General features: G+C 40.3%; 1 long non-coding RNA gene across 16 annotated transcripts in view; it reads right to left on the minus strand.

Moving 5' to 3' along the window:
- Positions 1-1,185: 1,185 nt before the first annotated feature.
- Positions 1,186-15,314, minus strand: part of LOC138822502 (uncharacterized) — a 44,421-nt gene continuing 30,292 nt past the window's right edge. For 10 of the 16 annotated variants that reach the window (XR_011370518.1, XR_011370515.1, XR_011370513.1 and 7 more), the window contains 2 exons: positions 4,843-5,012; positions 1,401-3,254 (listed from right to left, as the gene is read on the minus strand). This is a non-coding gene — a long non-coding RNA (uncharacterized lncRNA). Of the gene's footprint in view, positions 1,302-1,400; positions 3,255-4,842; positions 5,013-9,693; positions 9,813-15,314 lie in introns of those variants that run through there. The other 6 variants (XR_011370506.1, XR_011370519.1, XR_011370514.1 and 3 more) reach the window with 4 other exon arrangements.

A 15,314-nucleotide genomic window follows, 5' to 3' on the forward strand; every position in this document is an offset into this window, starting at 1 on the left:
GCTCAAGTGGTAGAGTGCCAACTTTGAGCAAAAGAAACAAAAAGTGCAAGATCCTGAGTTCAAATCCTAGTACTGACACAAAAGACAAGGCTTTCTCTGCATCTCTATGTTATGGCATCTCATTTACCTCAGAGATGATCGTTGTTAAGATTCCTGAGTGCTTACTTCAACATTTTATTTGGATGAATCTAATAAATTCTTTCTCCCCCAGTATTTTAACACAACAGTAATTAGGCCACTCATGGTGTGTGCAGACCTCTTCAATTTTTGCTTAACATTTTTGCTTTCATTTCAGCACACAGGACTCTTTCATTTATCTCTTTTTTTGGCCGGTTGTGGGGCTTGAACTCTGGGCCTGAACACTGTCCCTCAGCATTTCAGCTCAAGCCAAGTGCTCTACCACTTGAGCCACAGTGCCACTTCTGGTTTTCTGGTGGTTTATGGAAGATATGCCAGCCTAGGCTGGCTCTGAACTGTGACCCTCAGATCTCAGCTTCCTGAGTAGCTAGGATTACAGGTGTGAGGCACTGGCACCTGGCTTTATTTATCTTTGATGGTTGCTTATGACAGATGAACGTAGGCTATTAGTCAGGACCAACAAAGTTAATCCACTAAGAAGCACAGACAAGAAACTTCTTAGATTTTGTGGATCCTAGGATCTCTGGACCTACTCTTCTTCCTTCCTCTTCTTTTGAACACTGCTTTAACAATGCAAGGATTATCACTAGCTCACACCAACAGTCTGATGGGGCTACTACCTCTGGTCTCAAATCACAGCTCATTTACTCAGGCCTAAGGTAGAAAAAACAAAATGTATCTACCAGACACTTTGGGGACACATTTCAAGCAAAATCGTGACCAGTCTTGCCTCAACCTTTGCATCTATGAGTAAGAGAAGAAATCATGTGGAGACAGTGATTCACAGACTCCGGGCTATTCAGTGGGTACAGCAGAGCTGCTGGAAGCTCTTCAGTCATTCCTTCAGAGAGCTCTGTCCATTGTGATGAAGATTTGTCCCCTGCTAGAGGCTTACCTGGAACTTGTCTTGGAATACAAAATTGGAAAGACTCACCATTTTCTCAATTTGAGAGAGAGGCTCAGAGCATAGCCGCACCCCTCCCCCCAATGCTGCTTTATCACTTTCCTCCTTTTTTTTTTTTGGTACCACTTCTGTTGTTCACAGTCTTTGGTGATAGCCCTGCTACCCACACTTTTAGGGCCAGTGAGTGGATCCATGTGGAATGGAGGGGAAAGGAGTTGTTTCATCACTTTGGAGGCTTCTGGCTACCATGAACAGAACCCTGTGGCACAAATGAATTTAAATAAACAACATCAGATATATACCACGTGCAGGTACAGAAGGAGGGATGTGTCAAGATAAGACGCAGACAGTAGCTGGGTGGGGATGCATCATGGTTTATTTTGGCATATCTATTCAACATATTAAGTCCATCTTTGGGAATAAGATGGTGGCCTTGCTCTAGGAGACATTGTCTGCTGTTGCTTCACAGAGACAGGAAACTTCTCCCCTCCTCCCTTACACCCTTGACATGCATTCCCTCATTCGCCAGAACTGCATCACCTGGCCAATTGCTGAGCCAATCATTGATAAGAGGAATTTAGAAAACAAGCCCTGGCTGAGAAAAATTCTCTGGGGTTGAACAGATAGCTGTTTGGGCTGCCACTGCCCTTTTTAAAAATTCACTGTGTATTTTTGTTTGTCAAGCAGATCACATCTGGGACACTGGCAGAGAGGAAAGTGGGTAGAACTTTTCTTCTTCAGGGGAGAGATAGGGAGAGTTCTTTCTCTGCAAATCCCTTATCTGAGCAAACCTAGGTCCTGGGAATGAATGGACTCGGAGGAAGGCATTAGAGTGACAGGGAGGAAGAGGAAGAGGTGTAGCTTCAGAGTGAAGCCCGCCTCCTACTTCCTTTTCCATCTTTCTTTACTTTTTCTTCTTCTAAAGTTTCTGTTCTCTGCAGAGACCCAAGCATCCAGAATAGAAGCTCCCAATAGATTTATCTACTCATTTATCCTTCTCTGGGAACAATTGCTTTGTTAGCAGTGAAAAGATTTTTTCACCCAATCTTTGTTTTCACCCTTGTGGGCTTTCTGCTTATTATTGGTTGTTTTTTTTGTTGTTTTGTTTTGTTTTCTTGCTTTTCCTTTTTGTACCAGTCCTGGACACTGTCTCTGAATTATTTTTTGCTCAAGGCTGGCACTCTACCACTTGAGTCACAGCTCCAATTCTGGTGGTTTCTTTTGTTAAATTTTTTGGGGGGGTCCGGTCATGGGGCCTGAACTCTGGGCCTGGGTGCTGTCCCTCAGCTCTTCAGCTCAAGGCTAGTGCTCTACCACTTGAGCCACAGTGCCACTTTCTGGCTTTTTTTCTTTTTGCTTATGTTGTGCTTAGGAATTGAACCCAGAGCCTCAGGCATGCAAGGCAAGCGCTCTACCACTGAACCACCTTCCCAGCCCTGGTGGTTTCTTTTGGTAGTTAATTAAAAAGAAGAGTCTCACAGGCTTTCCTACCCAAGCTGGCTTTGAACTGCGATCCTTAGATCTCAGCCTCCTGAGTAGTTAGGATGACAGCGGTGAGCCACAGGCTCCTGGCTCTGCTGATTATATTTTAAGCTTAAAATGGAAAAGCTTCTCTTTGAAATCTTCGCTTATGTGTCAAATGTCACTGGAGAGTTGGAACCAATTTACCATGTGTTTATATCATTTCATTCATTCCCTAATGCATTAATTCATTCATAATCCTGTAATATCATAAGCACAAGTCCAATGCTGGCCCTTCTTTCTTGCCATAGGGGGGATTTGGGCATGCCCTTTGAGGCCAGACTCCCAGGAGAGTCAAATGAAGAAATACCAAGGACTGAGGCAAGTACTGAGAAATATAGTCCCCAAATTCCTTCCATGGAATTTTGCTCCAGAATCCATGCTGCCTAAATCCTGGAATAGGTCACCTGCCTAATCTTGTTTCACAGACAAAGTTGGCACAAGTCAGCTGATGCTTTCTGTTGATCTCTCCTCCACATCTTCAGGAAGGAGACCACATAATTACATGACCAGAAGATCATGTGACCGTGTGACCACACGTCTCTTTCGCTGCTCCAAAGATAGCAGACACGTGGGATGGGGAACCACATTGGTTTCTGCATCAGGCTGACTCATTCCTTCTGTCTCTACTCCTTTCCAGCATCACAAATCTTGAGATAATGTTTGCTTGTTCTTCAGTTTTCTGGTCTACCTAATGGGAACAAAGATAATGTTTACCTCACAGGGTGATTGCAAAGCTAACTCATGGGAAGTCTCTGGTCTAGGCCCTGCCTCTAACAGTGCTCAATACACTGTATTCTTTTTCCTATCTGAAAGTGTATTTTGGTCCCAAACAGTACTATTTTCATAAGCAGAGAAGCATGATCATATGCTGTTGCTGTTCAGAAGGAGGTCATCAGCAAAAGGTTGTTGCTCAGACTGGGTCTCTCTCCTGCTTGGGGGCTCGAGTTGTTTGGTCACCCCATGCCTGTCGCTCCCTCAACATGTTAGAATTGAGCTGCATGTCTCACTTTGAACTATGATTATTGCCAGTAAACACTGGGCATAAACTGCATTGGAAATGATTCTTGAAGAGTTTAGTGGGACAGAAAATACACAAATGCAGAACATAGGCAACTAGACTAAGAGCCTTGACCATTGCCAAATGTAGAGTAGCAAAGAGATCAAGGAGAAAACTCCATGATTATTTCATCCACATGAGTCTCTCTGCCTTCGCTTGTGTGTGTGTGTGTGTGTGTGTGTGTGTGTGTGTGTGTGTGTGTGTGTTTAAAAGAGACAATATTATGATGATATTATATTGTGCTATAGATCCCCCAGATTAGTACCCACAGACGGTTTTGCTTGACCCACAGAAGATTTTAGACTTTCAAATTAGTTTGTCAGGTCTGGTGCCTGTGGCTCACACATGTCATCCCAGATACTCAAGAGGCTGAGATCTGAGGATCAAGGTTCAAAGCAAGCCTGAGCAGACCAACTGGAGAGGCTCTTATCTCCAATTAATCAGCAAAAAAGACAGAGGAAGAGGTGTGGTTCAAGTTGGTAGAGCACCAATCTTGAATTTTTTAAAAAGCTAAATCAGAGCATGAAAACCTGAGTTCAAGTTTCAGTGCCCACTACCACACACAAATTAGTTTTCAACATTTAAAGAATAGATGGTTTCATTCTGCATCTGGAGGAATAGATAGCTGGAGTTGAAAATTGCTACCATTAAAAAATGTCATTCTAGCTGGGAGCTGGTGGCTCACATCTGTAATCCTAGCTACTCAGGGGGCTGAGATCTGAGGATCTCGGTTCAAAGCAAGCCGGGGCAGGAAAGTCTGTGAGACTCCTATCTCCAATAAACCACCCGAAAACCGGAAGTGGCGCTGTAGCTCAAGTGGTAGAGCGCTAGCCTTGAGCTGAAGAGCTGAGGGACAGCGCCCAGGCCCAGAGTTCAAGCCCCATGACTGACAAAAAAAGAAAAAACATCCTTGTAATTATAAAATAAATGATGCACAGAGGGGTTACAGTTCCATAAGTCAAGTCATGAGGACAATTCTTCTTAGCCAGTGGTCACCCCTTCCCATGCTCTCTTGCAGTGTTTCCTCCACTCCCATCTCCACCAGTAAGTTGGATAGTTCATTTAAAAGTGTCCATTGAGTACTGTTACAGCATTGGTTCACCCTTTGTTCCTCCATTTCTATGCCTCCAACTTCCCACCATTTGAAAGGCCAGAAAGGTGATTGGGGGGGGCAGGGGAAAGGGGGCGCTACATTTCCTGGAACTTCATCTCCACTCACCCATATGGCTCAGTGGAGTTTGCTGCCTGCATCCCTGAGCAGATCATCTGCTTAGCATGATCCAGATTCTTCTGAGGGTTCTAACTACAGCAAGGCTTGCTCCATTCTTCCAGCCAAAAGGGGAAATAAAGGCAGATTGATATTTTCCTGTCTGTCTGACATTTCACCCCCTGTCCCAGAAAGAATGTGTATCATTAACTTTATTGATCATAACAGCCATTATTTAGTAGAATTTAGGATGATTTCAGCACCTTCTCTCAATGGATTCTTTTGAATTGTAGGCATTAACTTCTCCCACTTGGTAGAAGAGGAGACAGAAGTTCAAAGAAGCTAAGGAATTTACTGGGCCAACCTCTGATGCAGATTGACTGACAAAACACAACCCCCTGCCCTGGAACATTAAGTAAATATGATAAACTGTACTTCTCTTCTGTTCTTTATCATATCTAAACTGCTACAGGCAAAAGAAATAATAATCCTTGGAGAAGTATAAGATGTTATAGTTGTCTAAAATGGTTCTCATATGGGGCTGGGAAGGTGGCTCAGTGGTAGAGTGCTTGCCTGCATGCATGAGACCCTGTGTTCTATTCCTCAGCACCACATAAGCAAAAAGAAAAAAATCTGGAAGTGGTGCTGTGGCTTAAGTGGTAGAGCGCTATCCTTGAGCTGAAGAGCTGAGGGACAGCGCCCCGGCCCAGAGTTCAGGCCCAACGACCAGACCCAAAATTTAAAAAAATGGTTCTCATACAACAAAAAGAGATGACTATAAGGTCAACAATTAAATTAAAACAATCCTTTGAAAGACTCATATTACTTAAAGAATAACCTAGATAATCATGTATTTACTACTGAAATTAAGTTTTGAATGTATAAAAATGGCACTGAAGCAATAGAGAATGGCCCTAGTTCTCTCTAACCAAATAGACTTAGGGTCCCATATGCAGTTCCCCCAAGAGATAGACAATAACGAATAAACAAACATGCAGAGAATCACAGGAATTTGCACACACAAAGATGGAAAATCTCAAAGTCCACCCCCTGACCCCTCATGGCAGTGCTGTTAAGCATTGAAAGGGGCCCACTGCTTGTGTCTTCAGGAACACCAGCCAATCTCAAAAGGCAGACACAGAAAACTCCCATAGCACTGGACACAGACCGGGCAGAGACCAAGACCAGAGACCAGGCACAGCAACACCCAGTCAGAGACAGCTCCCACTGCCCCACTGCTCAGCCCACAATTGATATGAAGGAACATAGTGGCCTACCAACCTGAAATCTGCAACAATAGATACAGAAATCTGCCACAGCACTGACAGTCATCCAAAACCAGTTCTAGGATCAGTAAGTATCAGGCTGGAGCCACTCACCCCACACAGGAGACCAGTACTGCAGCACTGGTTAGTGACCCACAGAGGTTGATCTGGACCTCTCTCCCTGCTAAGAAGGAACAACACACTTGAAGCACACAAAGAGGCCTGAGCCCTTCCATATTCCCACCACCCCAACTGCTGGCTTCCAGTGGAAGGCTACAGGAACTCCAACTAGACAGGTGCTAGGACCCTGTATCCCCCATAGCACTGGCTATCCAGAGAAAGGTCAGTGTGAGAACCAACGTTCACTCACCCACAGGGACATGCCCCCTCATCCCAGAGTAGTCCAAATCTCGGCCCTCCCTAACAGACAAGTCAGGCACTGGTAGAGGGCTCTCCTGTCAGAAAACACAAACATGTGTGCTAACCAGCCACCTGTAGAGCATTTCCACCAGGAACAGCCAAGTGAATGCATGCACCAGCCCTATACAGGAGTGCAAGCTGCCTAGGTGCCAAACCCTGACGAGAACTGCAGGCCCATTAAACATTTGCAGGTCAAATCACAGGTACATGCTGTCCACCAACAGAGCACACCCTTGTTGGTAGCTGCAGCACTGAACCCTGCCAGGACCCACTGGTCCCTGTCTGGAACTGCAAAAAGAGTAAATGTATGAGTAACAGGCAGAGCACATGTAAACACATACAAGATGCACCAGACCAACTGCTGGTCACTTGTTGGAAGAGAACCAACCCAGGGCCAAGGCACAAAAAAAGCCCTGTGCACAGTGAGGACCCCAATCCTTCTGAAGCCAATGCCTAACCCAGACTCCTGAAGCTAACTTCAGTCCCCGCTGCAGACCAGACCAAGCTCCTTTCAGTTATCCCAGGGCTGATTATGCACACAGGTGCTAGCCAGCTTGGGGACCCTGCTTCAGTTACCCTACCCAGTGTAAACCAGCCCAGGCAAAGTGAAGGCTGTTGGTACCTGACAGGCAAAAATTGGGCCAACAGACAAAGATTAGACTACAGCACCGACAATCCCTGAACCCAAATGCATATACCAAAAGGAAAGATTACAAGAGTCATGGACAGTCAAGAAAACAAACCAAATCCAAAAGCCAGCAGCAATCCAGGAAAGAACTACAGTAACAAGGAAGAAGAAATGGAGGACAAAGGAACCAGTAAAGAAATGATGGCCAAATTGGCCAATGAAATAAAAGGGAAGATGGAAAAGCAATTTCAAGAACACAAAAAGAAATATCAAAGAAATTCCAACACTTCAAAAAAGATACAGACAAAAATAGACACAGTATATACCTCATTAAAAGATAGAATTAACAATGAGACCTGATATAGGAACCATAAGTTGTCAATTTCCACAATGCAAACCATAATGGAAGCTATAGGTAACATAATAAGTGAGATGGAAAATAGAATATCAGGAGTTGAGGATAAAACAGAGAATCTGGAACAGCAATTAATAGGTATGGAAAAAAGAACTCAAAAATTACCAAAAGGAAATCCAAGAATTGGCAGAAAAAGCCAAGAACTCAAATCAACATATAAACTGGGATAGGTGAGATGGAAAAATTTCAAAAGAGTAATGGAACACCTATTCAATAAGATCATTACAGAAAATTTCCCCAATCTTAAGAGAGAAAATCTCACCTGCATAACAGAAGCATATAGAACACCTAGTAGACACGATCCTAGAACACTTCTATACATATCATAGTAAAACCATTAGACCTGAGTAGCAAGGAACTGATTTTAAATGCCACAAAATCAAAGAAGGAATTACATTACAATGGAAAAATCAAAATCGCTGAGGACCTTTCCACATAAACCCTCAATGCAAAGAGCCTGATAATGTAGTTTCCAACAACTGCCTACTCAAATTGGTGTACCCAGAGAAGCTATCGAAATGAAAACCTTTCATGACAAAAATTAAAGAAATTCATGAACACTAAACCCACACTGCAAAAAATAATAAAAGAAGAATAAAATCTGAAGAAAACAATTAAGATCAGGGAATCATATCAGACAGAAATCACTAGAAGATCAATTTAGTAAGTGCAGGGAAAGGAAAGAAGCAACAAGAAAACAAGAAAATGGCAGATAACATAACACATCTCTCTCTAATAATCCTAAACATTAACACACTCAAATTCTCCAATCAAAAGAAAAAGAACTACAGACTGGCTCAGAAAAGAAGATCCATGGGGGAGTTAGGGGGTGAGGGGAGATGGGAAGGAATGGGAAGGGATGGGAAGGGGAAACAAAGGAGGAGGCAACAATACTTGATAATAAATGTACTCATTACTTTGCCCATGTAATTGTAACCCCTCTGTACAGTATTTTCACAATATAAATAAATAAATAGCAAAAAAAGAAAGAAAACAAGATCTATTAATTTATTGTCTCCAAGAGACCCATCTCACAGCCAAAGTAAAAACAAACTCCAAGTCATGTTATGGAAAAGATCTTCCACCCAAATGTACCCTGTAAGAAGGCAGTAGTCACCATATGGATATCTGATAAAAAACAGACTTCTCATTAAAATCAGTACAAAAAGACAATGTAGGTCCCTACATATTAATAAAGGGAATGATCCATAAAGAGAAAATCATAGTGGTCAACGTCTGTGCACCAAACAATAGCGCATCTAAATGTGTTAAACAAAAACTCTTGGATTTACAGAACAAGAAAGACCCAAACAAAATAATAGTGGGAGAGTTTCACACTCCATTCTCACCAAAGGACAGGTCAATCAAACAAAACAAGCCAAGAAGGCTCTGAACTAAATGACACCATAACCTCTTCTCAGTAGCTTGTGGAACATTCTCCAAAATAGATAATTTTATAGTTCACATAAAGAACCTAAACAAATAAAGAGAATTGACATAATCCCTTGCATCCTATTAGACCATAGTGGAATTAAACTAGTTTGTAAGAACAAAGCATACTGTAGAAATTAGTCAAATACAGGGAGGCTGAACAGCACACTACTGAGTAAGACCTGGGTCACAGAAGAAATTAGAAAGTTCTTCCAATTCAATGAAAATGGAAACACATCACAACAGCACCTCTGGGATACAGCAATAACAGTGCTGAAGGGAAAGACCTAAGCATAAAGAAAACAGAAGCAGCTCAAGTAAATAATCTCATGATATAATTAAAATTGCTAGAAAAGGAAGAAAAAAGTTAAATCTAAAGGGAGAGAGATGTTAAAAAAGGTTATGGCAGAAATCGAGATAGAAATTTTTTAAATATACCTGAAATTAATACAACAAAAAGCTTCTTCTTTAAAAAGTGATTAAATTGACAGACCACTTGTGAGGTTACCAAAAATGAAGAAGGAGGAGGAGGAGGAGGAGGAGGAGGAGGAGGAGGAGGAGGAGGAGGAGGAGGAGGAGGAGGAGGAGGAGGAGGAGGAGGAGGGGAGACAAAACAACAAGATCTGGGATGCCACATGAAAAATTACAAAGTAGGCTTCATCCCACAGATGCAAGAAACATACACAAGATATATACATACATACCTACATGCCACATATGCAAATCCATAAATGCAATTCAGCACATCAACAGAGCCAAGATCAAGAACCACATGATCATCTCAACCGATGTACAAACAGCCTTTGACAAAATCCATCCACTCCTATTCAAAGAATATAAGGCACTTATATTCAAAGAACAGAAGGAAAATTCTTTAAAGCAACAAAAGTAATATATCATAGACCAACAGCCAAAAGAATACTACATGGGGAAAAACTAAAACCATTTTCCCTAAAATCAGAAACAATGCATAGATGCCCACTTTCTCCATTCTGCTTCAATATGGTTACAGGATCCTTAGCCAGAGAAGTAAGGCAAGAAAAGCACATTCAAGGGATCCACATAAGGACAGAAGAAATGAAACTATCCTTATTTGCAGATGACATGCTGTTATACCTGAAGGACCCCAAATACTCCACTCCCAAACTCATAATAGACCACTTCAGCAAAGTAGCAGGATACAAAATTAATCCACAAAAATGAGCAACCTTTGTGTATGCCAACAATGCTCAAGCAGAAAGGGAAATCATGAAAACAACACAATTTGCAATAGCCTCAAATATATATATATATATATATATAGGAATTAACCTAACCAAAGATGTAAAAGATCTATTTAGTAAAAACTATATACATCTAAAAAAGAAATCAGACACTAGGAAAGTGAAAGACCTCTCATGTTCTTGGAGAGGTACAATCAATATTGTGAAAAAGGCTATACTGCCAAGCACCAGTAGCTCACACTTGTAATCCTAGCTACTCAGGAGGCTGAGATCTGAGGATCACAGTTCAAAGCCAGCTCAGGCAGGACCAAGGCCCCGAGTTCAAGCCCCATGACCAACCAAAAAAAAAATGAAAAAAAAATGGCCCAATAATATAAACATTCAATGAAATCCCCACCAAAATCCCAATGGTGTTCTTTACTGAAATAGAGAAAACAAATAAAAAAATTCATGTGGAACAACAAAAGACCTAAAATAGGCAAAGAAATTCAAGTTCTACAAGGAGCCATGGTAATAAAAACAGCTTGGTATTAGTACCAAAATAGAACCAAAGACCAATGAGATTAGAAGACCTAGAAATAACACCACATACTTTCAGTTATCTGATATTCAACAATGGATCCAAATACATACAGTAGGGAAAACATAGCCTCTTCAACTATTGGTGCTGGAAAAACCAGGAAGCCACATGCATGTTTGTCAACATGCACTAACATCAATTCAAAATGGATTAAAGACCTCAACCTCAGACTCAAAACTCTGAAACTACTGTAAGACAGTGTAGGAGAGACTTTAGAACTTATAGGCTCAGGCAGGAATTTCCTAAATCAAATCCCAGGGGAACTACAGATTGGAGAAAGACTGGACAAATGAAAAGACATAGGTACTAAACAAGGAAGACAGCCAATCAATTGGGAAAAATCTCTACCAGCAATACATCAGACAAGGCCTAATATTCCATATAAACAGGGAACTCAAGAAACTAAGCCCCTCCCAAGTCTAATAAACCAATCACTAAATGGGCAATGGACCTCAAAGGAGGTTTCTTAGAATACAAGGTAAAAATGGCAAAGAAACTGTCATCCCTGGCCATAAAGGAGATTTAAATCAAAACAGTCCTGAGATACCATCTCACCCCAGTTAGACTGGTCAATATTCTGAATTCAGACAAAAACAAATGCTGGCGGGGATGTGGAGAAAAAGGAACCTATTGCACTACTGGAGGGTGTAAACTAATACAACCACTCTGGAAAGCAGTCTGGAGGTTCCTCAAAAAACTAAACATAGACCTTCCCAAAATCCAGCCATACCACTCCTAGGCATTTACTCTGAGCATCATGAACCAGAATATGAACAGGATACCTGCACATCCAAATTCATTGCTGCAATATTCACAACCTCCCACAAGAAGCACTCAGATGTCCCACAACAGATGAATGGATACAAAAAATGTGGTACCTATAGCCAATGGAATTTTAAACAGCCATTACAAAGGATAAAATAATGGCATTTGTAGGGGAATGGATGTAACTAGAACAAATCATGTTGAGCAAGGTAAGCCAAGATTATGGAGACAAAAGGTGCATGAGCTGGGCGTCAGTGGCTCACGCCTGTAATCCTAGCTACTCAGGAGGATCACAGTTCAAAGCCAGCCCGGGCAGGAAAGACTGTGAGACTCCTATCTCCAATAAACCACTAGAAAAATGGAAGTGGCGCTGTAGCTCAAGTGGTAGAGCACTCGCCTTGAGCTGAAGAGCTGAGGGACAGCGACCAAGCCCAAAGTTCAAGCCTCATGACCAACAACAGCAACAAAAAAGGTGCATGTTCTCTCTGATATGCAGATGTTAGATTTAAAGCACAACAAGATATGATCAAGTATACAGGGTTCTAGACACAGATATATAGTGAGACCAAAAGAGGATAGCCTTAGGAGAAAAGCACCAAAATGTAATACACAAGCAGCTCTTCATATATATATATATATATATATATATATATATATATATATATATATATATATATATATATATGTATATATATATGTATATATATATAAATCATAGACATATATATAAAATCATACACATATTGAAAAGAACTCCAAAGAAAACAAAGGACCTTTTCTTAATTTGTCTTATCATTTTTAGATGACTCTATTTTTTTACCTCATATATGGTGTATTCACATGCATATGTGAAAGAAGGTGGGGACAGAGCACAGAATCAGTGGAAGACAAGTAAAAATAGATAGCAGTGGGGCTCATCAACTGCATTGGACATTGATGTAAGTGAACCAAGCAACTAGTGGAGGAGATGGAAAGAAAGGCAAGAGAGAATGAGGGAACAGATGATACTAAGGAAAAGGAAAGAAATGTACTTATCACCTGACATATGTAAATGTAACCTCACTGTATATCACATCTAAAACATCAATAAAGTAATTTTTTAAAGCTATGTATAATGGGGAATGGTAATACTCAGCACTGTGGAGGCAGAAGCAAGGGGACTGCAAGTTCAAAGCCATCTCTACAGTAAAATTTTTTGTCTCAAAAAAACAAAAAAAGGATATGGATGTTACAGGTCTTGATAGACCATGTGAGGTTCTGGGTTAGATCTCTAGCACAAAACAAAACAAAACAACAACAACAAGAACTAGTCTTTGTATAATTAATTTACAGTGATAATTACTGAAAGAAATGGCCTATATAGGGCTGGGAAGGTGGCTCAGTGGTAGAGCGCTTGCCTTGCATGCATGAGGCCCTGGTTTCGATTCCTCAGCACCACATAAGCAAAAAGAAAAAAAACCCGGAAGTGGCACTGTGGCTCAAGTGGTAGAGTGCTAGCCTTGAGCTGAAGAGCTGAGGGACAGCGCCCAGGCCCAGAGTTCAGGCCCCACGACTGGACCCAAAAATAAATAAATTAATTAAAATGCCAAAAAATATTAAAAAAAAAGAAATGGCCTATATAAATAAAAACCAAGAAAGAAACCAACTAAAATGGTGCACAATAGAATCTGGCAGGGGGGAAAACTACAAAGGAAACATCACATCTGCAAAATCTGGTTTCAAGAAACATTAGTATGTATAAAAATCTTCAATATATAATTAATTTTTTAAAAAAGTTTTTAATTCCTCCTAAAACCTCTAGACCAAATTTTTTTTTCACTGAAGAATTCTGTCAGGTGATTTTGACACAGTAAATAATTTTACAATAAATGATGTCCTAGGAGTTGGCACTTGTAGTTATAAAATGTGGCTTGGGAAAATTGGGAGGGAGCAGAGGAAGGGGTGATATTGTCCAAAAGAAATGGACTCATTAATTGCCTTATGAAATTGTAACCATTCTGTACATCAACTATATAATTATAAAAATATTTTTAAATATGCCAAGTTAAAAAAAAAACCTCATAGGTCTAAACATAACCCACAAACTACAACACTTTAAATGAAAGCACATGAAACTTCATGTATTTGTGTTGCTTTGAAAATGACCTCTGTGTACACTTTAGTGGGGTTTTTTGTTTGTGGTTTTAGTTTTGTCTTTGGATTGTTGTTCTTCATCACTGATGTCATGAAGCTTGGACTCAGCCTGGGTGCTGTCACTGAGCTCTTTAGTTCGAGGATAGTGGTCTACCATTTTGAGCCACATCTCTAATTTCAGGTTTTGAGGACTGTTCATGAGTGCGCCACTAGCACCCGGCTACACTTCGGATTTTATTATTTTTTGTCGGTTGTGGGCCTTGAACTTTGGGCTTGGGTGTTGTCTCTTCAAAATTCTACCACTAGAAACAGGGTCAATTCCGGTCTTCTGAAGATTATAGTCTTACGGACTTTCTTGCTGGCCAATACTAATACTGTGTCTTTGAGAAATCATTAACGACAGCCCGAGATTTCTATAGGTAACAAAGGCCTGGATATTTTTTCATGACAAGTTGATTAAAGACAAAGCATTGGGGAAGCTTTACAGATATTTAAGAAAAGGACACAAAACACCATCTCTAGAAAGATGGCTTACATTTACATTTTCATTCTAAGAAGGCACCCTCTAAAACTTCCTTTCTATTCATAAAGTACAAGTAATTCCATCAAAAGATAGCAGCAGCACATAAATAGTCTGCAATATGATACAAAAACAGCAAAGATGTAAGCCATAACATATTATGTAAAGAACTGAAAATATTCAAACAAGACCAAGAAAAATGATCCCATTTACACTATGTATCTCCTATAAGCTTACTTATAGTACAGCATTATATGGGCCAACCTTGTCTATCTGCTTGTTTTCATTGCCAATTAGGCAGAAAATAGCCACAAGTGAAGGTGTGATACAAGAGGTAGACCTCAAGCCTTTAACAAAAAGCCAAGTAAGAAAAGCAAGTTCCTGACTTCAAACCCCAGTACTAGCACAAAAAATAAAATAAAACTATTATTATCTCGATGAAAATAATAGGGAAGGTAGTGCCATTACATCAGCATTTTAGAGCTTAAATATAAATAAATTGATGTTATTTAAATGAAATTATGAATGTATATGGAGGAAACAGAGATTATGTTTTCTAACTGTGGAGTCAGGGAGGAACTTTAAAGCAAAATGTAAATATCAGAAACAAGAAAAAAAGATGGACTAATTTTGGCATAAAATAGTATGTTGGTATATATCACTAACAAAAACTAGAATAACATATTTGAAAAAAAATAATCTGCAACATATTTGATAGGTAATATATGTTGTAAAAATATTTTTAAGCTTTCAGATGCAGAGTGGTAGCTCAACAAAATGAAGCTGGAAATTGAAATATAACAGGGGAAAGTAAAGGGGAGGAGTGTAAATGAATGAAGAGTGGGTAGTAATGGCAGTATGCAGTGATAATATTCAATGCATATCCTATGAAATGAGGAAAGTTGAAGAAATGGCTTGGGTTGGTGAGAGGGAGGTGGTAGAATGATGATAGGATTGATATTGAGTAAGATACTTTGTACTTATAAACTGGTACATTGACAGATAAACCCTTTGTACAACTACTTGAAGATAATCAAAATATAAAAAACAAAAAAAATTTAGCTGGGTGCCAGTGGCTACAACTGTAACTCTAGCTTCTTAGGA

The sequence above is a fragment of the Dipodomys merriami genome, unplaced genomic scaffold, assembly GCF_024711535.1.
Source record: "Dipodomys merriami isolate MVZ:Mamm:240054 unplaced genomic scaffold, mDipMer1.0.p SCAF_1108, whole genome shotgun sequence".
Lineage (NCBI taxonomy): Eukaryota > Metazoa > Chordata > Mammalia > Rodentia > Heteromyidae > Dipodomys > Dipodomys merriami.